Raw genomic sequence first — 22522 nt, 5'->3', positions numbered from 1 at the left:
TTTGTACGAAGCGGGTCTTCTGTGTTTGAAACGCAATCTTACCGCTAACTCTTATATGTGTCTCTAGGGCTGGAAATGACTGTTTCTGCATTCTCCAAAGAAAGGGTTTCTGAACTGCTGCAAACACACATCAGTTTAACTCTGGAAGTTGAATGCACACATTGACAACCATACTGCTAGAAAGCTCCGTTTTGGTTTTAGAGCAAGTTATTTCTCTTTACAGCCTGTTCTCCCATCCACTCTGGAATGTCCAAACGCAGCTTTTAGAAGAAACGTGTTTCTTCCTCCCTGAATCTAAACACAGATGCAACTTCCTAAAAGGAACCAACACACAGCACATCAGTTTGTACGAAGCGGGTCTTCTGTGTTTGAAACGCATTCTTACTGCTAACTCTTATATGCGTCTCTAGGGCTGGAAATGACTGTTTCTGCATTCTCCAAAGAAAGGTTTTCTGAACTGCTGCAAACACACATCAGTTTAACTCTGGAAGTTGAATGCACACCTTGACAACCATACTGCTAGATAGCTCCGTTGTTGTTTTACAGCCAGGTATTTCTCTTTACAGCCTGTTCTCCGATCCACTCTGGAATGTCCAAACGCCGCTTTTATAAGAAACGTGTTTCTACTTCGCTGAATCTAAACATAGATGCAACTTCCTAAAAGGAACCAACACACATCACATCAGTTTGTACGAAGCGGGTCTTCTGTGTTTGAAATGCATTCTTACTGCTAACTCTTATATGCGTCTCTAGGGCTGGAAATGACTGTTTCTGCATTCTCCAAAGAAAGGCTTTCTGAACTGCTGCAAACACACATCAGTTTATCTCTGGAAGTTGAATGCACACATTGAAAACCATTCTTTTATATAGCTCCGTTTTGGTTTTAGAGCAAGGTATTTCTCTTTACAGCCTGTTCTCCCATCCACTCTGGAATGTCCAAACGCAGCTTTTAGAAGAAACGTGTTTCTACCTCGCTGAATCTAAACATAGATGCAACATCCTAAAAGGAACGAACACACAGAAGATCAGTTTGTACGAAGCGGGTCTTCTGTGTTTGAAACGCATTCTTACTCCTAACTCTTATATGCGTCTCTAGGGCTGGAAATGACTGTTTCTGCATTCTCCAAAGAAAGGGTTTCTGAACTGCTGCAAACACACATCAGTTTAACTCTGGAAGTTGAATGCACACATTGACAACCATTCTGCTAGATAGCTCCGTTTTGGTTTTAGAGCAAGGTATTTCTCTTTACAGCCTGTTCTCCCATCCACTCTGGAATGTCCAAACGCAGCTTTTAGAAGAAACGTGTTTCTTCCTCGCTGAATCTAAACACAGATGCAACTTCCTAAAAGGAACCAACACACAGCACATCAGTTTGTACGAAGCGGGTCTTCTGTGTTTGAAACGCATTCTTACTGCTAACTCTTATATGCGTCTCTAGGGCTGGAAATGACTGTTTCTGCAATCTCCAAAGAAAGGGTTTCTGAACTGCTGCAAACACACATCAGTTTAACTCTGGAAGTTGAATGCACACATTGACAACCATACTGCTAGATAGCTCCGTTTTGGTTTTAGAGCAAGTTATTTCTCTTTACAGCCTGTTCTCCCATCCACTCTGGAATGTCCAAACGCAGCTTTTAGAAGAAACGTGTTTCTTCCTCCCTGAATCTAAACACAGATGCAACTTCCTAAAAGGAACCAACACACAGCAGATCAGTTTGTACGAAGCGGGTCTTCTGTGTTTGAAACGCATTCTTACTGCTAACTCTTATATGCGTCTCTAGGGCTGGAAATGACTGTTTCTGCATTCTCCAAAGAAAGGGTTTCTGAACTGCTGCAAACACACATCAGTTTAGCTCTGGAAGTTGAATGCACACATTGACAACCATTCTGCTAGATAGCTCCGTTTTGGTTTTAGAGCAAGGTATTTCTCTTTACAGCCTGTTCTCCCATCCACTCTGAAATGTCCAAACGCAGCTTTTAGAAGAAACGTGATTCTACTTCGCTGAATCTAAACATAGATGCAACTTCCTAAAAGGAACCAACACACAGCAGATCAGTTTGTACGAAGCGGGTCTTCTGTGTTTGAAACGCAATCTTACCGCTAACTCTTATATGTGTCTCTAGGGCTGGAAATGACTGTTTCTGCATTCTCCAAAGAACGGGTTTCTGAACTGCTGCAAACACACATCAGTTTAACTCTGGAAGTTGAATGCACACATTGACAACCATACTGCTAGAAAGCTCCGTTTTGGTTTTAGAGCAAGTTATTTCTCTTTACAGCCTGTTCTCCCATCCTCTCTGGAATGTCCAAACGCAGCTTTTAGAAGAAACGTGTTTCTTCCTCCCTGAATCTAAACACAGATGCAACTTCCTAAAAGGAACCAACACACAGCAGATCAGTTTGTACGAAGCGGGTCTTCTGTGTTTGAAACGCATTCTTACTGCTAACTCTTATATGCGTCTCTAGGGCTGGAAATGACTGTTTCTGCATTCTCCAAAGAAAGGTTTTCTGAACTGCTGCAAACACTCATCAGTTTAACTCTGGAAGTTGAATGTACACTTTGACAACTATACTGCTAGATAGCTCCGTTTTTGTTTTAGAGCCAGGTATTTCTCTTTACAGCCTGTTCTCCCATCCACTCTGGAATGTCCAAACGCAGCTTTTAGAAGAAACGTGTTTCTACCTCGCTGAATCTAAACATAGATGCAACTTCCTAAAAGGAACCAACACACAGCAGATCAGTTTGTACGAAGCGGGTCTTCTGTGTTTGAAACGCATTCTTACTGCTAACACTTATATGCGTCTCTAGGGCTGGAAATGACTGTTTCTGCATTCTCCAAAGAAAGTTTTTCTTAACTGCTGCAAACACACATCAGTTTAACTCTGGAAGTTGAATGCACACCTTGACAACCATACTGCTAGATAGCTCCGTTGTTGTTTTACAGCCAGGTATTTCTCTTTACAGCCTGTTCTCCGATCCACTCTGGAATGTCCAAACGCCGCTTTTATAAGAAACGTGTTTCTACTTCGCTGAATCTAAACATAGATGCAACTTCCTAAAAGGAACCAACACACATCACATCAGTTTGTACGAAGCGGGTCTTCTGTGTTTGAAATGCATTCTTACTGCTAACTCTTATACGCGTCTCTAGGGCTGGAAATGACTGTTTCTGCGTTCTCCAAAGAAAGGTTTTCTGAACTGCTGCAAAAACACATCAGTTTATCTCTGGAAGTTGAATGCACACATTGAAAACCATTCTTTTATATAGCTCCGTTTTGGTTTTAGAGAAAGGTATTTCTCTTTACAGCCTGTTCTCCCATCCACTCTGGAATGTCCAAACGCAGCTTTTAGAAGAAACGTGTTTCTACCTCGCTGAATCTAAACATAGATGCAACATCCTAAAAGGAACGAACACACAGAAGATCAGTTTGTACGAAGCGGGTCTTCTGTGTTTGAAACGCATTCTTACTCCTAACTCTTATATGCGTCTCTAGGGCTGGAAATGACTGTTTCTGCATTCTCCAAAGAAAGGGTTTCTGAACTGCTGCAAACACACATCAGTTTAACTCTGGAAGTTGAATGCACACATTGACAACCATTCTGCTAGATAGCTCCGTTTTGGTTTTAGAGCAAGGTATTTCTCCTTACAGCCTGTTCTCCCATCCACTCTGGAATGTCCAAACGCAGCTTTTAGAAGAAACGTGTTTCTTACTCGCTGAATCTAAACACAGATGCAACTTCCTTAAAGGAACCAACACACAGCAGATCAGTTTGTACGAAGCGGGTCTTCTGTGTTTGAAATGCATTCTTACTGCTAACTCTTATATGCGTCTCTAGGGCTGGAAATGACTGTTTCTGCGTTCTCCAAAGATAGGCTTTCTGAACTGCTGCAAACACACATCAGTTTATCTCTGGAAGTTGAATGCACACATTGAAAACCATTCTTTTAGATAGCTCCGTTTTGGTTTTAGAGCAAGGTATTTCTCTTTATAGCCTGTTCTCCCATCCACTCTGGAATGTCCAAACGCAGCTTTTAGAAGAAACGTGATTCTAAGTCGCTGAATCTAAACATAGATGCAACTTCCTAAAAGGAACCAACACACAGCACATCAGTTTGTACGAAGCGGGTCTTCTGTGTTTGAAACGCATTCTTACTGCTAACTCTTATATGCGTCTCTAGGGCTGGAAATAACTGTTTCTGCATTCTCCAAAGAAAGGGTTTCTGAACTGCTGCAAACACACATCAGTTTAACTCTGGAAGTTGAATGCACACATTGACAACCATACTGCTAGATAGCTCCGTTTTGGTTTTAGAGCAAGTTATTTCTCTTTACAGCCTCTTCTCCCATCCACTCTGGAATGTGCAAACGCAGCTTTTAGAAGAAACGTGTTTCTTCCTCCCTGAATCTAAACACAGATGCAACTTCCTAAAAGGAACCAACACACAGCACATCAGTTTGTACGAAGCGGGTCTTCTGTGTTAGAAACGCATTCTTACTGCTAACTCTTATATGCGTCTCTAGGGCTGGAAATGACTGTTTCTGCATTCTCCAAAGAAAGGGTTTCTGAACTGCTGCAAACACTCATCAGTTTAACTCTGGAAGTTGAATGAACACTTTGACAACCATACTGCTAGATAGCTCCGTTTTTGTTTTAGAGCCAGGTATTTCTCTTTACAGCCTGTTCTCCCATCCACTCGGGAATGTCCAAACGTAGCTTTTAGAAGAAACGTGTTTCTACCTCGCTGAATCTAAACATAGATGCAACTTCCTAAAAGGAACCAACACACAGCAGATCAGTTTGTACGAAGCGGGTCTTCTGTGTTTGAAACGCATTCTTACTGCTAACCCTTATATGCGTCTCTAGGGCTGGAAATGACTGTTTCTGCGTTCTCCAAAGAAAGGGTTTCTGAACTGCTGCAAACACACATCAGTTTAACTCTGGAAGTTGAATGCACACATTGACAACCATTCTGCTAGATAGCTCCGTTTTGGTTTTAGAGCCAGGTATTTCTCTTTAAGGCCTGTTCTCCCATCCACTCTGGAATGTCCAAACGTAGCTTTTAGAAGAAACGTGTTTCTACCTCGCTGAATCTAAACATAGATGCAACTTCCTAAAAGGAACCAACACACAGCAGATCAGTTTGTACGAAGCGGGTCTTCTGTGTTTGAAACACATTCTTACTGCTAACTCTTATATGCGTCTGTAGGGCTGGAAATGACTGTTTCTGCATTCTCCAAAGAAAGGGTTTTTGAACTGCTGTGAACACACATCAGTTTAACTCTGGACGTTGAATGCACACATTGAAAACCATACTGCTAGATAGCTGAGTTTTGGTTTTAGAACAAGGTATTTCACTTTACAGCCTGTTCTCCCAACCACTCTGGAATGTCCAAACGCAGCTTTTAGAAGAAACGTGTTTCTACCTCGCTGAATCTAAACATAGATGCAACTTCCTAAAAGGAACCAACACACAGCACATCAGTTTGTAAGAAGCGGGACTTCTGTGTTTGAAACGCATTCTTACTGCTAACTCTTATATGCGTCTCTAGGGCTGGAAATGACTGTTTCTGCATTCTCCAAAGAAAGGGTTTCTGAACTGCTGTAAACACACATCAGTTTAACTCTGGAAGTTGAATGAACACATTGACGATCATTCTGCTAGATAGCTCCGTTTTGGTTTTAGAGCAAGGTATTTCTCTTTACAGCCTGTTCTCCCATCCACTGTGGAATGTCCAAACGCAGCTTTTAGAAGAAACGTGTTTCTTCCTCGCTGAATCTAAACACAGATGCAACTTCCTAAAAGGAACCAACACACAGCACATCAGTTTGTATGAAGCGGGTCTTCTGTGTTTGAAACGCATTCTTACTGCTAACTCTTATACGCGTCTCTAGGGCTGGAAATGACTGTTTCTGCATTCTCCAAAGAAAGGGTTTCTGAACTGCTGTAAACACACATCAGTTTAACTCTGGAAGTTGAATGCACACATTGACGACCATTCTGCTAGATAGCTCCGTTTTGGTTTTAGAGCAAGGTATTTCTCTTTACAGCGTGTTCTCCCATTCACTCTGGAATGTCCAAACGCAGCTTTAAGAAGAAACGTGTTTCTACCTCGCTGAATCTAAACATAGATGTAACTTCCTAATAGGAACCAACACACAGCAGATCAGTTTGTACGAAGCGGGTCTTCTGTGTTTGAAACGCATTCTTACTGCTTACTCTTATATGTGTCTCTAGGGCTGGAAATGACTGTTTCTGCATTCTCCAAAGAAAGGGTTTCTGAACTGCTGTAAACACACATCCGTTTCAATCTGGAAGTTGAATGCACTCATTGAAAACCATACTGCTAGAAAGCTCCGTTTTGTTTTAGACCCAGGAATTTCTCTTTACAGCCTGTTCTCCCATCAACTCTGGAATGTCCAAACGCAGCTTTTAGAAGAAACGTGTTTCTAGCTCGCTGAATCTAAACATAGATGCAACTTCCTAAAAGGAACCAACACACAGCACATCAGTTTGTAAGAAGCGGGTCTTCTGTGTTTGAAACGCATACTTACTGCTAACTCTTATATGCGTCTCTAGGGCTGGAAATGACTGTTTCTGCATTCTCCAAGGAAAGGGTTTCTGAACTGCTGCAAACACACATCAGTTTAACTCTGGAAGTTGAATGCACACATTGACACCCATACTGCTAGATAGCTCCGTTTTGGTTTTAGAACAATTTATTTCTCTTTACAGCCTGTTCTCCCATCCACTGTGGAATGTCCAAACGCAGCTTTTAGAAGAAATGTATTTTTTCCTCGCTGAATCTAAACACAGATGCAACTTCCTAAAAGGAACCAACACACAGCACATCAGTTTGTACGAAGCGGGTCTTCTGTGTTTGAAACGCATTCTTACTGCTAACTCTTATATGCGTCTCTAGGGCTGGAAATGACTGTTTCTGCATTCTCCAAAGAAAGGGTTTCTGAACTGCTGCAAACACACATCAGTTTAACTCTGGAAGTTGAATGCACACATTGACAACCATACTGCTAGATAGCTCCGTTTTGGTTTTAGAGCAAGTTATTTCTCTTTACAGCCTGTTCTCCCATCCACTCTGGAATGTCCAAACGCAGCTTTTAGAAGAAACGTGTTTCTTCCTCCCTGAATCTAAACACAGATGCAACTTCCTAAAAGGAACCAACACACAGCAGATCAGTTTGTACGAAGCGGGTCTTCTGTGTTTGAAACGCATTCTTACTACTAACTCTTATATGCGTCTCTAGGGCTGGAAATGACTGTTTCTGCATTCTCCAAAGAAAGGGTTTCTGAACTGCTGCAAACACACATCAGTTTAGCTCTGGAAGTTGAATGCACACATTGACAACCATTTTGCTAGATAGCTCCGTTTTGGTTTTAGAGCAAGGTATTTCTCTTTACAGCCTGTTCTCCCATCCACTCTGGAATGTCCAAACGCAGCTTTTAGAAGAAACGTGATTCTACCTCGCTGAATCTAAACATAGATGCAACTTCCTAAAAGGAACCAACACACAGCACATCAGTTTGTATGAAGCGGGTCTTCTGTGTTTGAAACGCAATCTTACCGCTAACTCTTATATGTGTCTCTAGGGCTGGAAATGACTGTTTCTGCATTCTCCAAAGAAAGGGTTTCTGAACTGCTGCAAACACACATCAGTTTAACTCTGGAAGTTGAATGCACACATTGACAACCATACTGCTAGATAGCTCCGTTTTGGTTTTAGAGCAAGTTATTTCTCTTTACAGCCTGTTCTCCCATCCTCTCTGGAATGTCCAAACGCAGCTTTTAGAAGAAACGTGTTTCTTCCTCCCTGAATCTAAACACAGATGCAACTTCCTAAAAGGAACCAACACACAGCACATCAGTTTGTACGAAGCGGGTCTTCTGTGTTTGAAACGCATTCTTACTGCTAACTCTTATATGCGTCTCTAGGGCTGGAAATGACTGTTTCTGCGTTCTCCAAAGAAAGGCTTTCTGAACTGCTGCAAACACACATCAGTTTATCTCTGGAAGTTGAATGCACACATTGAAAACCATTCTTTTATATAGCTCCGTTTTGGTTTTAGAGCAAGGTATTTCTCTTTACAGCCTGTTCTCCCATCCACTCTGGAATGTCCAAACGCAGCTTTTAGAAGTAACGTGTTTCTTCCTCGCTGAATCTAAACAAAGATGCAACTTCCTTAAAGGAACCAACACACAGCAGATCAGTTTGTACGAAGCGGGTCTTCTGTGTTTGAAATGCATTCTTACTGCTAACTCATATATGCGTCTCTAGGGCTGGAAATGACTGTTTCTGCGTTCTCCAAAGATAGGCTTTCTGAACTGCTGCAAACACACATCAGTTTATCTCTGGAAGTTGAATGCACACATTGAAAACCATTCTTTTAGATAGCTCAGTTTTGGTTTTAGAGCAAGGTATTTCTCTTTATAGCCTGTTCTCCCATCCACTCTGGAATGTACAAACGCAGCTTTTAGAAGAAACGTGATTCTAAGTCGCTGAATCTAAACATAGATGCAACTTCCTAAAAGGAACCAACACACAGCACATCAGTTTGTACGAAGCGGGTCTTCTGTGTTTGAAACGCATTCTTACTGCTAACTCTTATATGCGTCTCTAGGGCTGGAAACAACTGTTTCTGCATTCTCCAAAGAAAGGGTTTCTGAACTGCTGCAAACACACATCAGTTTAACTCTGGAAGTTGAATGCACACATTGACAACCATACTGCTAGATAGCTCCGTTTTTGTTTTAGAGCAAGTTATTTCTCTTTACAGCCTGTTCTCCCATCCACTCTGGAATGTGCAAACGCAGCTTTTAGAAGAAACGTGTTTCTTCCTCCCTGAATCTAAACACAGATGCAACTTCCTAAAAGGAACCAACACACAGCACATCAGTTTGTACGAAGCGGGTCTTCTGTGTTTGAAACGCATTCTTACTGCTAACTCTTATATGCGTCTCTAGGGCTGGAAATGACTGTTTCTGCATTCTCCAAAGAAAGGGTTTCTGAACTGCTGCAAACACTCATCAGTTTAACTCTGGAAGTTGAATGAACACTTTGACAACCATACTGCTAGATAGCTCCGTTTTTGTTTTAGAGCCAGGTATTTCTCTTTACAGCCTGTTCTCCCATCCACACTGGAATGTCCAAATGTAGCTTTTAGAAGTAACGTGTTTCTACCTCGCTGAATCTAAACATAGATGCAACTTCCTAAAAGGAACCAACACACAGCAGATCAGTTTGTACGAAGCGGGTCTTCTGTGTTTGAAACGCATTCTTACTGCTAACCCTTATATGCGTCTCTAGGGCTGGAAATGACTGTTTCTGCGTTCTCCAAAGAAAGGGTTTCTGAACTGCTGAAAACACACATCAGTTTAACTCTGGAAGTTGAATGTACACATTGACAACCATTTTGCTAGATAGCTCCGTTTTGGTTTTAGAGCAAGGTATTTCTCTTTACAGCCTGTTCTCCCATCCACTCTGGAATGTCCAAACGCAGCTTTTAGAAGAAACGTGATTCTACCTCGCTGAATCTAAACATAGATGCAACTTCCTAAAAGGAACCAACACACAGCAGATCAGTTTGTACGAAGCGGGTCTTCTGTGTTTGAAACGCATTCTTACTGCTAACTCTTATATGCGTCTCTAGGGCTGGAAATGACTGTTTCTGCATTCTCCAAAGAAAGGGTTTCTGAACTGCTGCAAACACACATCAGTTTAACTCTGGAAGTTGAATGCACACATTGACAACCATACTGCTAGATAGCTCCGTTTTGGTTTTAGAGCAAGTTATTTCTCTTTACAGCCTGTTCTCCCATCCTCTCTGGAATGTCCAAACGCAGCTTTCAGAAGAAACGTGTTTCTTCCTCCCTGAATCTAAACACAGATGCAACTTCCTAAAAGGAACCAACACACAGCACATCAGTTTGTACGAAGCGGGTCTTCTGTGTTTGAAACGCATTCTTACTGCTAACTCTTATATGCGTCTCTAGGGCTGGAAATGACTGTTTCTGCGTAATCCAAAGAAAGGCTTTCTGAACGGCTGCAAACACACATCAGTTTATCTCTGGAAGTTGAATGCACACATTGAAAACCATTCTTTTATATAGCTCCGTTTTGGTTTTAGAGCAAGGTATTTCTCTTTACAGCCTGTTCTCCCATCCACTCTGGAATGTCCAAACGCAGCTTTTAGAAGAAACGTGATTCTACCTCGCTGAATCTAAACATAGATGCAACTTCCTAAAAGGAACCAACACACAGCAGATCAGTTTGTACGAAGCGGGTCTTCTGTGTTTGAAACGCATTCTTACTGCTAACTCTTATATGCGTCTCTAGGGCTGGAAATGACGGTTTCTGCATTCTCCAAAGAAAGGGTTTCTGAACTGCTGCAAACACACATCAGTTTAACTCTGGAAGTTGAATGCACACATTGACAACCATTCTGCTAGATAGCTCCGTTTTGGTTTTAGAGCAAGGTATTTCTCTTTACAGCCTGTTCTCCCATCCACTCTGGAATGTCCAAACGCAGCTTTTAGAAGAAACGTGTTTCTTCCTCGCTGAATCTAAACACAGATGCAACTTCCTTAAAGGAACCAACACACAGCAGATCAGTTTGTACGAAGCGGGTCTTCTGTGTTTGAAATGCATTCTTACTGCTAACTCTTATATGCGTCTCTAGGGCTGGAAATGACTGTTTCTGCGTTCTCCAAAGATAGGCTTTCTGAACTGCTGCAAACACACATCAGTTTATCAATGGAAGTTGAATGCACACATTGAAAACCATTCTTTTAGATAGCTCAGTTTTGGTTTTAGAGCAAGGTATTTCTCTTTATAGCCTGTTCTCCCATCCACTCTGGAATGTCCAAACGCAGCTTTTAGAAGAAACGTGATTCTAAGTCGCTGAATCTAAACATAGATGCAACTTCCTAAAAGGAACCAACACACAGCACATCAGTTTGTACGAAGCGGGTCTTCTGTGTTTGAAACGCATTCTTACTGCTAACTCTTATATGCGTCTCTAGGGCTGGAAACAACTGTTTCTGCATTCTCCAAAGAACGGGTTTCTGAACTGCTGCAAACACACATCAGTTTAACTCTGGAAGTTGAATGCACACATTGACAACCATACTGCTAGATAGCTCCGTTTTTGTTTTAGAGCAAGTTATTTCTCTTTACAGCCTGTTCTCCCATCCACTCTGGAATGTGCAAACGCAGCTTTTAGAAGAAACGTGTTTCTTCCTCCCTGAATCTAAACACAGATGCAACTTCCTAAAAGGAACCAACACACAGCACATCAGTTTGTACGAAGCGGGTCTTCTGTGTTTGAAACGCATTCTTACTGCTAACTCTTATATGCGTCTCTAGGGCTGGAAATGACTGTTTCTGCATTCTCCAAAGAAAGGGTTTCTGAACTGCTGCAAACACTCATCAGTTTAACTCTGGAAGTTGAATGAACACTTTGACAACCATACTGCTAGATAGCTCCGTTTTTGTTTTAGAGCCAGGTATTTCTCTTTACAGCCTGTTCTCCCATCCACTCTGGAATGTCCAAACGTAACTTTTAGAAGAAACGTGTTTCTACCTCGCTGAATCTAAACATAGATGCAACTTCCTAAAAGGAACCAACACACAGCAGATCAGTTTGTACGAAGCGGGTCTTCTGTGTTTGAAACGCATTCTTACTGCTAACCCTTATATGCGTCTCTAGGGCTGGAAATGACTGTTTCTGCGTTCTCCAAAGAAAGGGTTTCTGAACTGCTGCAAACACACATCAGTTTAACTCTGGAAGTTGAATGTACACATTGACAACCATTCTGCTAGATAGCTCCGTTTTGGTTTTAGAGCCAGGTATTTCTCTTTAAGGCCTGTTCTCCCATCCACTCTGGAATGTCCAAACGTAGCTTTTAGAAGAAACGTGTTTCTACCTCGCTGAATCTAAACATAGATGCAACTTCCTAAAAGGAACCAACACACAGCAGATCAGTTTGTACGAAGCGGGTCTTCTGTGTTTGAAACACATTCTTACTGCTAACTCTTATATGCGTCTGTAGGGCTGGAAATGACTGTTTCTGCATTCTACAAAGAAAGGGTTTTTGAACTGCTGTGAAAACACATCAGTTTAACTCTGGACGTTAAATGCACACATTGAAAACCATACTGCTAGATAGCTGAGTTTTGGTTTTAGAACAAGGTATTTCACTTTATAGCCTGTTCTCCCAACCACTCTGGAATGTCCAAACGCAGCTTTTAGAAGAAACGTGTTTCTACCTCGCTGAATCTAAACATAGATGCAACTTCCTAAAAGGAACCAACACACAGCACATCAGTTTGTAAGAAGCGGGACTTCTGTGTTTGAAACGCATTCTTACTGCTAACTCTTATATGCGTCTCTAGGGCTGGAAATGACTGTTTCTGCATTCTCCAAAGAAAGGGTTTCTGAACTGCTGTAAACACATATCAGTTTAACTCTGGAAGTTGAATGCACACATTGACGACCATTCTGCTAGATAGCTCCGTTTTGGTTTTAGAGCAAGGTATTTCTCTTTACAGCCTGTTCTCCAATCCACTCTGGAATGTCCAAACGCAGCTTTAAGAAGAAACGTGTTTCTACCTCGCTGAATCTAAACGTAGATGTAACTTCCTAATAGGAACCAACACACAGCAGATCAGATTGTACGAAGCGGGTCTTCTGTGTTTGAAACGCATTCTTACTGCTAACTCTTATATGCGTCTCTAGGGCTGGAAATGACTGTTTCTGCATTCTCCAAAGAAAGGGTTTCTGAACTGCTGTAAACACACATCCGTTTAAATCTGGAAGTTGAATGCACTCATTGACAACCATACTGCTAGAAAGCTCCGTTTTGTTTTAGACCCAGGAATTTCTCTTTACAGCCTGTTCTCCCATCCACTCTGGAATGTCCAAACGCAGCTTTTAGAAGAAACGTGTTTCTACCTCGCTGAATCTAAACATAGATGCAACTTCCTAAAAGGAACCAACACACAGCACATCAGTTTGTAAGAAGCGGGTCTTCTGTGTTTGAAACGCATTCTTACTGCTAACTATTATATGCGTCTGTAGGGCTGGAAATGACTGTTTCTGCATTCTCCAAAGAAAGGGTTTCTGAACTGCTGTAAACACACATCAGTTTATCTCCTGAAGTTGAATGTAAACATTGAAAACCATTCTGCTAGATAGCTCTGTTTTTGTTTTAGAGCAAGGTATTTCTCTTTACAGCCTGTTCTCCCATCCACTCTGGAATGTCCAAACGCAGCTTTTAGAAGAAACGTGATTCTACCTCGCTGAATCTAAACATAGATGCAACTTCCTAAAAGGAACCAACACACAGCAGATCAGTTTGTACGAAGCGGGTCTTCTGTGTTTGAAACGCATTCTTACTGCTAACTCTTATATGCGTCTCTAGGGCTGGAAATGACTGTTTCTGCATTCTCCAAAGAAAGGGTTTCTGAACTGCTGCAAACACACATCAGTTTAACTCTGGAAGTTGAATGCACACATTGACAACCATACTGCTAGATAGCTCCGTTTTGGTTTTAGAGCAAGTTATTTCTCTTTACAGCCTGTTCTCCCATCCACTGTGGAATGTCCAAACGCAGCTTTTAGAAGAAACGTGTTTCTTTCTCGCTGAATCTAAACACAGATGCAAGTTCCTAAAAGGAACCAACACACAGCACATCAGTTTGTATGAAGCGGGTCTTCTGTGTTTGAAACGCATTCTTACTGCTAACTCTTATATGCGTCTCTAGGAATGGAAATGACTGTTTCTGCATTCTCCAAAGAAAGGGTTTCTGAACTGCTGCAAAAACACATCAGTTTAACTCTGGAAGTTGAATGCACACATTGACGACCATTCTGCTAGATAGCTCCGTTTTGGTTTTAGAGCAAGGTATTTCTCTTTACAGCGTGTTCTCCCATCCACTCTGGAATGTCCAAACGCAGCTTTAAGAAGAAACGTGTTTCTACCTCGCTGAATCTAAACATAGATGTAACTTCCTAATAGGAACCAACACACAGCAGATCAGTTTGTACGAAGCGGGTCTTCTGTGTTTGAAACGCATTCTTACTGCTAACTCTTATATGCGTCTCTAGGGCTGGAAATGACTGTTTCTGCATTCTCCAAAGAAAGGGTTTCTGAACTGCTGTAAACACACATCCGTTTCAATCTGGAAGTTGAATGCACTCATTGAAAACCATACTGCTAGAAAGCTCCGTTTTGTTTTAGACCCAGGAATTTCTCTTTACAGCCTGTTCTCCCATCAACTCTGGAATGTCCAAACGCAGCTTTTAGAAGAAACGTGTTTCTAGCTCGCTGAATCTAAACATAGATGCGACTTCCTAAAAGGAACCAACACACAGCACATCAGTTTGTAAGAAGCGGGTCTTCTGTGTTTGAAACGCATTCTTACTGCTAACTCTTATATGCGTCTCTAGGGCTGGAAATGACTGTTTCTGCATTCTCCAAGGAAAGGGTTTCTGAACTGCTGCAAACACACATCAGTTTAACTCTGGAAGTTGAATGCACACATTGACACCCATACTGCTAGATAGCTCCGTTTTGGTTTTAGAACAATTTATTTCTCTTTACAGCCTGTTCTCCCATCCACTGTGGAATGTCCAAACGCAGCTTTTAGAAGAAACGTGTTTCTTCCTCGCTGAATCTAAACACAGATGCAACTTCCTAAAAGGAACCAACACACAGCACATCAGTTTGTATGAAGCGGGTCTTCTGTGTTTGAAACGCATTATTACTGCTAACTCTTATATGCGTCTCTAGGGCTGGAAACGACTGTTTCTGCATTCTCGAAAGAAAGATTTTCTGAACTGCTGAAAAAACACATCAGTTTAACTCTGGAAGTTGAATGCACACATTGACAACCATACTGCTAGATAGCTCCGTTGTTGTTTTACAGCCAGGTATTTCTCTTTACAGCCTGTTCTACGATCCACTCTGGAATGTCCAAACGCAGCTTTTATAAGAACCGTGTTTCTACTTCGCTGAATCTAAACATAGATGCAACTTCCTAAAAGGAACCAACCCACAGCAGATCAGTTTGTACGAAGCGGGTCTTCTGTGTTTGAAATGCATTCTTACTGCTAACTCTTATATGCGTCTCTAGGGCTGGAAATGACTGTTTCTGCGTTCTCCAAAGAAAGGCTTTCTGAACTGCTGCAAACACACATCAGTTTATCTCTGGAAGTTGAATGCACACATTGAAAACCATTCTTTTAGATAGCTCGGTTTTGGTTTTAGAGCAAGGTATTTCTCTTTACAGCCTGTTCTCCCATCCACTCTGGAATGTCCAAACGCAGCTTTTAGAAGAAACGTGATTCTACCTCGCTGAATCTAAACATAGATGCAACTTCCTAAAAGGAACCAACACACAGCAGATCAGTTTGTACGAAGCGGGTCTTCTGTGTTTGAAACGCATTCTTACTGCTAACTCTTATATGCGTCTCTAGGGCTGGAAATGACTGTTTCTGCATTCTCCAAAGAAAGGGTTTCTGAACTGCTGCAAACACACATCAGTTTAACTCTGGAAGTTGAATGCACACATTGACAACCATACTGCTAGATAGCTCCGTTTTGGTTTTAGAGCAAGTTATTTCTCTTTACAGCCTGTTCTCCCATCCACTCTGGAATGTCGAAACGCAGCTTTTAGAAGAAACGTGTTTCTTCCTCGCTGAATCTAAACACAGATGCAACTTCCTAAAAGGAACCAACACACAGCACATCAGTTTGTATGAAGGGGGTCTTCTGTGTTTGAAACGCATTCTTACTGCTAACTCTTATATGCGTCTCTAGGGCTGGAAATTACTGTTTCTGCATTCTCCAAAGAAAGGGTTTTTGAACTGCTGTAAACACACATCAGTTTAACTCTGGAAGTTGAATGCACACATTGACAACCATACTACTAGATAGCTCCGTTTTTGTTTTAGAGCCAGGTATTTCCCTTTACAGCCTGTTCTCCCATCCACTCTGGAATGTCCAAACGCAGCTTTTAGAAGAAACGTGTTTCTACCTCGCTGAATCTAAACATAGATGCAACTACCTAAAAGGAACCAACACACAGCAGATCAGTTTGTACGAAGCGGGTCTTCTGTGTTTGAAACGCATTCTTACTGCTAACCCATATATGCGTCTCTAGGGCTGGAAATGACTGTTTCTGCGTTCTCCAAAGAAAGGGTTTCTGAACTGCTGCAAACACACATCAGTTTAACTCTGGAAGTTGAATGCACACATTGACAACCATTCTGCTAGATAGCTCCGTTTTGGTTTTAGAGCCAGGTATTTCTCTTTAAGGCCTGTTCTCCCATCCACTCTGGAATGTCCAAACGTAGCTTTTAGAAGAAACGTGTTTCTACCTCGCTGAATCTAAACATAGATGCAACTTCCTAAAAGGAACCAACACACAGCAGATCAGTTTGTACGAAGCGGGTCTTCTGTGTTTGAAACACATTCTTACTGCTAACTCTTATATGCGTCTGTAGGGCTGGAAATGACTGTTTCTGCATTCTCCAAAGAAAGGGTTTTTGAACTGCTGTGAACACACATCAGTTTAACTCTGGACGTTGAATGCACACATTGAAAACAATACTGCTAGATAGCTGAGTTTTGGTTTTAGAACAAGGTATTTCACTTTACAGCCCGTTCTCCCAACCACTCTGGAATGTCCAAACGCAGCTTTAAGAAGAAACGTGATTCTACCTCGCTGAATCTAAACATAGATGCAACTTCCTAAAAGGAACCAACACACAGCAGATCAGTTTGTACGAAGCAGGTCTTCTGTGTTTGAAACGCATTCTTACTGCTAACTCTTATATGCGTCTCTAGGGCTGGAAATGACTGTTTCTGCATTCTCCAAAGAAAGGGTTTCTGAACTGATGTAAACACACATCAGTTTATCTCTGGAAGTTGAATGCACCCATTGAAAACCATTCTTTTAGATAGCTCCGTTTTGGTTTTAGAGCAAGGTATTTCTCTTTACAGCCTGTTCTCCCATCCACTCTGGAATGTCCAAACGCCGCTTTTAGAAGAAACGTGATTCTACCTCGCTGAATCTAAACATAGATGCAACTTCCTAAAAGGAACCAACACACAGCAGATCAGTTTGTACGAAGCGGGTCTTCTGTGTTTGAAACGCATTCTTACTGCTAACTCTTATATGCGTCTCTAGGGCTGGAAATGACTGTTTCTGCCTTCTCTAAAGAAAGGGTTTCTGAACTGCTGCAAACACACATCAGTTTAACTCTGGAAGTTGAATGCACACATTGACAACCATACTGCTAGATAGCTCCGTTGTTGTTTTACAGCCAGGTATTTCTCTTTACAGTCTGTTCTCCGATCCACTCTGGAATGTCCAAACGCAGCTTTTATAAGAAACGTGTTTCTACTTCACTGAATCTAAACATAGATGCAACTTCCTAAAAGGAACCAACACACAGCAGATCAGTTTGTACGAAGCGGGTCTTCTGTGTTTGAAATGCATTCTTACCGCTAACTCTTATATGCGTCTCTAGGGCTGGAAATGACTGTTTCTGCGTTCTCCAAAGAAAGGCTTTCTGAACTGCTGCAAACACACATCAGTTTATCTCTGGAAGTTGAATGCACACATTGAAAACCATTCTTTTAGATAGCTCCGTTTTGGTTTTAGAGCAAGGTATTTCTCTTTACAGCCTGTTCTCCCATCCAGTCTGGAATGTCCAAACGCAGCTTTTAGAAGAAACGTGATTCTACCTCGCTGAATCTAAACATAGATGCAACTTCCTAAAAGGAACCAACACACAGCAGATCAGTTTGTACGAAGCGGGTCTTCTGTGTTTGAAACGCATTCTTACTGCTAACTCTTATATGCGTCTCTAGGGCTGGAAATGACGGTTTCTGCATTCTCCAAAGAAAGGGTTTCTGAACTGCTGCAAACACTATCAGTTTAACTCTGGAAGTTGAATGTACACTTTGACAACCATACTGCTAGATAGCTCCGTTTTTGTTTTAGAGCCAGGTATTTCTCTTTACAGCCTGTTCTCCCATCCACTCTGGAATGTCCAAACGCAGCTTTTAGAAGAAACGTGTTTCTACCTCGCTGAATCTAAACATAGATGCAACTTCCTAAAAGGAACCAACACACAGCAGATCAGTTTGTACGAAGCGGGTCTTCTGTGTATGAAACGCATTCTTACTGCTAACGCCTATATGCGTCTCTAGGGCTGGAAATGACTGTTTCTGCGTTCTCCAAAGAAAGGGTTTTTGAACTGCTGTGAACACACATCAGTTTAACTCTGGACGTTGAATGCACACATTGACAACCATTCTGCTAGATAGCTCCGTTTTGGTTTTAGAGCAAGGTATTTCTCTTTACAGCCTGTTCTCCCATCCACTCTGGAATGTCCAAACGCAGCTTTTAGAAGAAACGTGTTTCTTCCTCGCTGAATCTAAACACAGATGCAACTTCCTAAAAGGAACCAACACACAGCAGATCAGTTTGTACGAAGCGGGTCTTCTGTGTTTGAAACGCATTCTTACTGCTAACTCTTATATGCGTCTCTAGGGCTGGAAATGACGGTTTCTGCATTCTCCAAAGAAAGGGTTTCTGAACTGCTGTAAACACACATCCGTTTCAATCTGGAAGTTGAATGCACTCATTGAAAACCATACTGCTAGAAAGCTCCGTTTTGTTTTAGACCCAGGAATTTCTCTTTACAGCCTGTTCTCCCATCAACTCTGGAATGTCCAAACGCAGCTTTTAGGAGAAACGTGTTTCTAGCTCGCTGAATCTAAACATAGATGCAACTTCCTAAAAGGAACCAACACACAGCACATCAGTTTGTAAGAAGCGGGTCTTCTGTGTTTGAAACGCATTCTTACTGCTAACTCTTATATGCGTCTCTAGGGCTGGAAATGACTGTTTCTGCATTCTCCAAGGAAAGGGTTTCTGAACTGCTGGAAACACACATCAGTTTAACTCTGGAAGTTGAATGCACACATTGACAACCATACTGCTAGATAGCTCCGTTTTGGTTTTAGAACAATTTATTTCTCTTTACAGCCTGTTCTCCCATCCACTGTGGAATGTCCAAACGCAGCTTTTAGAAGAAACGTGTTTCTTCCTCGCTGAATCTAAACACAGATGCAACTTCCTAAAAGGAACCAACACACAGCACATCAGTTTGTAAGAAGCGGGTCTTCTGTGTTTGAAACGCATTATTACTGCTAACTCTTATATGCGTCTCTAGGGCTGGAAATGACTGTTTCTGCATTCTCGAAACAAAGATTTTCTGAACTGCTGAAAAAACACATCAGTTTAACTCTGGAAGTTGAATGCACACATTGACAACCATACTGCTAGATAGCTCCGTTGTTGTTTTACAGCCAGGTATTTCTCTTTACAGCCTGTTCTCCGATCCACTCTGGAATGTCCAAACGCAGCTTTTAGAAGAAACGTGTTTCTACTTCGCTGAATCTAAACATAGATGCAACTTCCTAAAAGGAACCAACCCACAGCAGATCAGTTTGTACGAAGCGGGTCTTCTGTGTTTGAAATGCATTCTTACTGCTAACTCTTATATGCGTCTCTAGGGCTGGAAATGACTGTTTCTGCGTTCTCCAAAGAAAGGCTTTCTGAACTGCTGCAAACACACATCAGTTTATCTCTGGATGTTGAATGCACACATTGAAAACCATTCTTTTAGATAGCTCCGTTTTGGTTTTAGAGCAAGGTATTTCTCTTTACAGCCTGTTCTCCAATCCACTCTGGAATGTCCAAACGCAGCTTTTAGAAGAAACGTGATTCTACCTCGCTGAATCTAAACATAGATGCAACTTCCTAAAAGGAACCAACACACAGCAGATCAGTTTGTACGAAGCGGGTCTTCTGTGTTTGAAACGCATTCTTACTGCTAACTCTTATATGCGTCTCTAGGGCTGGAAATGACTGTTTCTGCATTCTCCAAAGAAAGGGTTTCTGAACTGCTGCAAACACACATCAGTTTACCTCTGGAAGTTGAATGCACACATTGACAACCATACTGCTAGATAGCTCCGTTTTGGTTTTAGAGCAAGTTATTTCTCTTTACAGCCTGTTCTCCCATCCACTCTGGAATGTCGAAACGCAGCTTTTAGAAGAAACGTGTTTCTTCCTCGCTGAATCTAAACACAGATGCAACTTCCTAAAAGGAACCAACACACAGCACATCAGTTTGTATGAAGCGGGTCTTCTGTGTTTGAAACGCATTCTTACTGCTAACTCTTATATGCGTCTCTAGGGCTAGAAATGACTGTTTCTGCATTCTCCAAAGAAAGGGTTTTTGAACTGCTGTAAACACACATCAGTTTAACTCTGGAAGTTGAATGCACACATTGACAACCATACTGCTAGATAGCTCCGTTTTTGTTTTAGAGCCAGGTATTTCTCTTTACAGCCTGTTCTCCCATCCACTCTGGAATGTCCAAACGCAGCTTTTAGAAGAAACGTGTTTCTACCTCGCTGAATCTAAACATAGATGCAACTTCCTAAAAGGAACCAACACACAGCAGATCAGTTTGTACGAAGCGGGTCTTCTGTGTTTGAAACGCATTCTTACTGCTAACCCATATATGCGTCTCTAGGGCTGGAAATGACTGTTTCTGCGTTCTCCAAAGAAAGGGTTTCTGAACTGCTGCAAACACACATCAGTTTAACTCTGGAAGTTGAATGCACACATTGACAACCATTCTGCTAGATAGCTCCGTTTTGGTTTTAGAGCCAGGTATTTCTCTTTAAGGCCTGTTCTCCCATCCACTCTGGAATGTCCAAACGTAGCTTTTAGAAGAAACGTGTTTCTACCTCGCTGAATCTAAACATAGATGCAACTTCCTAAAAGGAACCAACACACAGCAGATCAGTTTGTAAAAAGCGGGTCTTCTGTGTTTGAAACACATTCTTACTGCTAACTCTTATATGCGTCTGTAGGGCTGGAAATGACTGTTTCTGCATTCTCCAAAGAAAGGGTTTTTGAACTGCTGTGAACACACATCAGTTTAACTCTGGACGTTGAATGCACACATTGAAAACAATACTGCTAGATAGCTGAGTTTTGGTTTTAGAACAAGGTATTTCACTTTACTGCCCGTTCTCCCAACCACTCTGGAATGTCCAAACGCAGCTTTTAGAAGAAACGTGTTTCTACCTCGCTGAATCTAAACATAGATGCAACTTCCTAAAAGGAACGAACACACAGCAGATCAGTTTGTACGAAGCGGGTCTTCTGTGTTTGAAACGCATTCTTACTCCTAACTCTTATATGCGTCTCTAGGGCTGGAAATGACTGTTTCTGCATTCTCCAAAGAAAGGGTTTCTGAACTGCTGCAAACACACATCTGTTTAACTCTGGAAGTTGAATGCACACATTGACAACCATACTGCTAGATAGCTCCGTTTTGGTTTTAGAGCAAGTTATTTCTCTTTACAGCCTGTTCTCCCATCCACTCTGGAATGTCCAAACGCAGCTTTTAGAAGAAACGTGTTTCTTCCTCGCTGAATCTAAACACAGATGCAACTTCCTTAAAGGAACCAACACACAGCACATCAGTTTGTATGAAGCCGGTCTTCTGTGTTTGAAACGCATTATTACTGCTAACTCTTATATGCGTCTCTAGGGCTGGAAATGACTGTTTCTGCATTCTCCAAAGAAAGGGTTTCTGAACTGCTGTAAACACACATCAGTTTAACTCTGGAATTTGAATGCACACGTTGACAACCATTCTGCTAGATAGCTTTGTTTTGGTTTTAGAGGAAGGTGTTTCTCTTTACAGCCTGTTCTCCCATCCACTCTGGAATGTCCAAACGCAGCTTTAAGAAGAAACGTGTTTCTACCTCGCTGAATCTAAACATAGATGCCACTTCCTAAAAGGAACCAACACACAGCAGATCAGTTTGTACGAAGCAGGTCTTCTGTGTTTGAAACGCATTCTTACTGCTAACTCTTATATGCGTCTCTAGGGCTGGAAATGACTGTTTCTGCATTCTCCAAAGAAAGGGTTTCTGAACTGCTGTAAACACACATCAGTTTATCTCTGGAAGTTGAATGCACCCATTGAAAACCATTCTTTTAGATAGCTCCGTTTTGGTTTTAGAGCAAGGTATTTCTCTTTACAGCCTGTTCTCCCATCCACTCTGGAATGTCCAAACGCCGCTTTTAGAAGAAACGTGATTCTACCTCGCTGAATCTAAACATAGATGCAACTTCCTAAAAGGAACCAACACACAGCAGATCAGTTTGTACGAAGCGGGTCTTCTGTGTTTGAAACGCATTCTTACTGCTAACTCTTATATGCGTCTCTCGGGCTGGAAATGACTGTGTCTGCATTCTCTAAAGAAAGGGTTTCTGAACTGCTGCAAACACACATCAGTTTAACTCTGGAAGTTGAATGCACACATTGACAACCATACTGCTAGATAGCTCCGTTTTGGTTTTAGAGCAATTTATTTCTCTTTACAGCCTGTTCTC

The sequence above is a fragment of the Saimiri boliviensis genome, chromosome 4 (genome assembly GCF_048565385.1).
Source record: "Saimiri boliviensis isolate mSaiBol1 chromosome 4, mSaiBol1.pri, whole genome shotgun sequence".
Taxonomy (NCBI): domain Eukaryota; kingdom Metazoa; phylum Chordata; class Mammalia; order Primates; family Cebidae; genus Saimiri; species Saimiri boliviensis.
The sequence above is the reverse complement of the archived record's forward strand: the minus strand, read 5'-3'. Positions refer to the sequence as shown.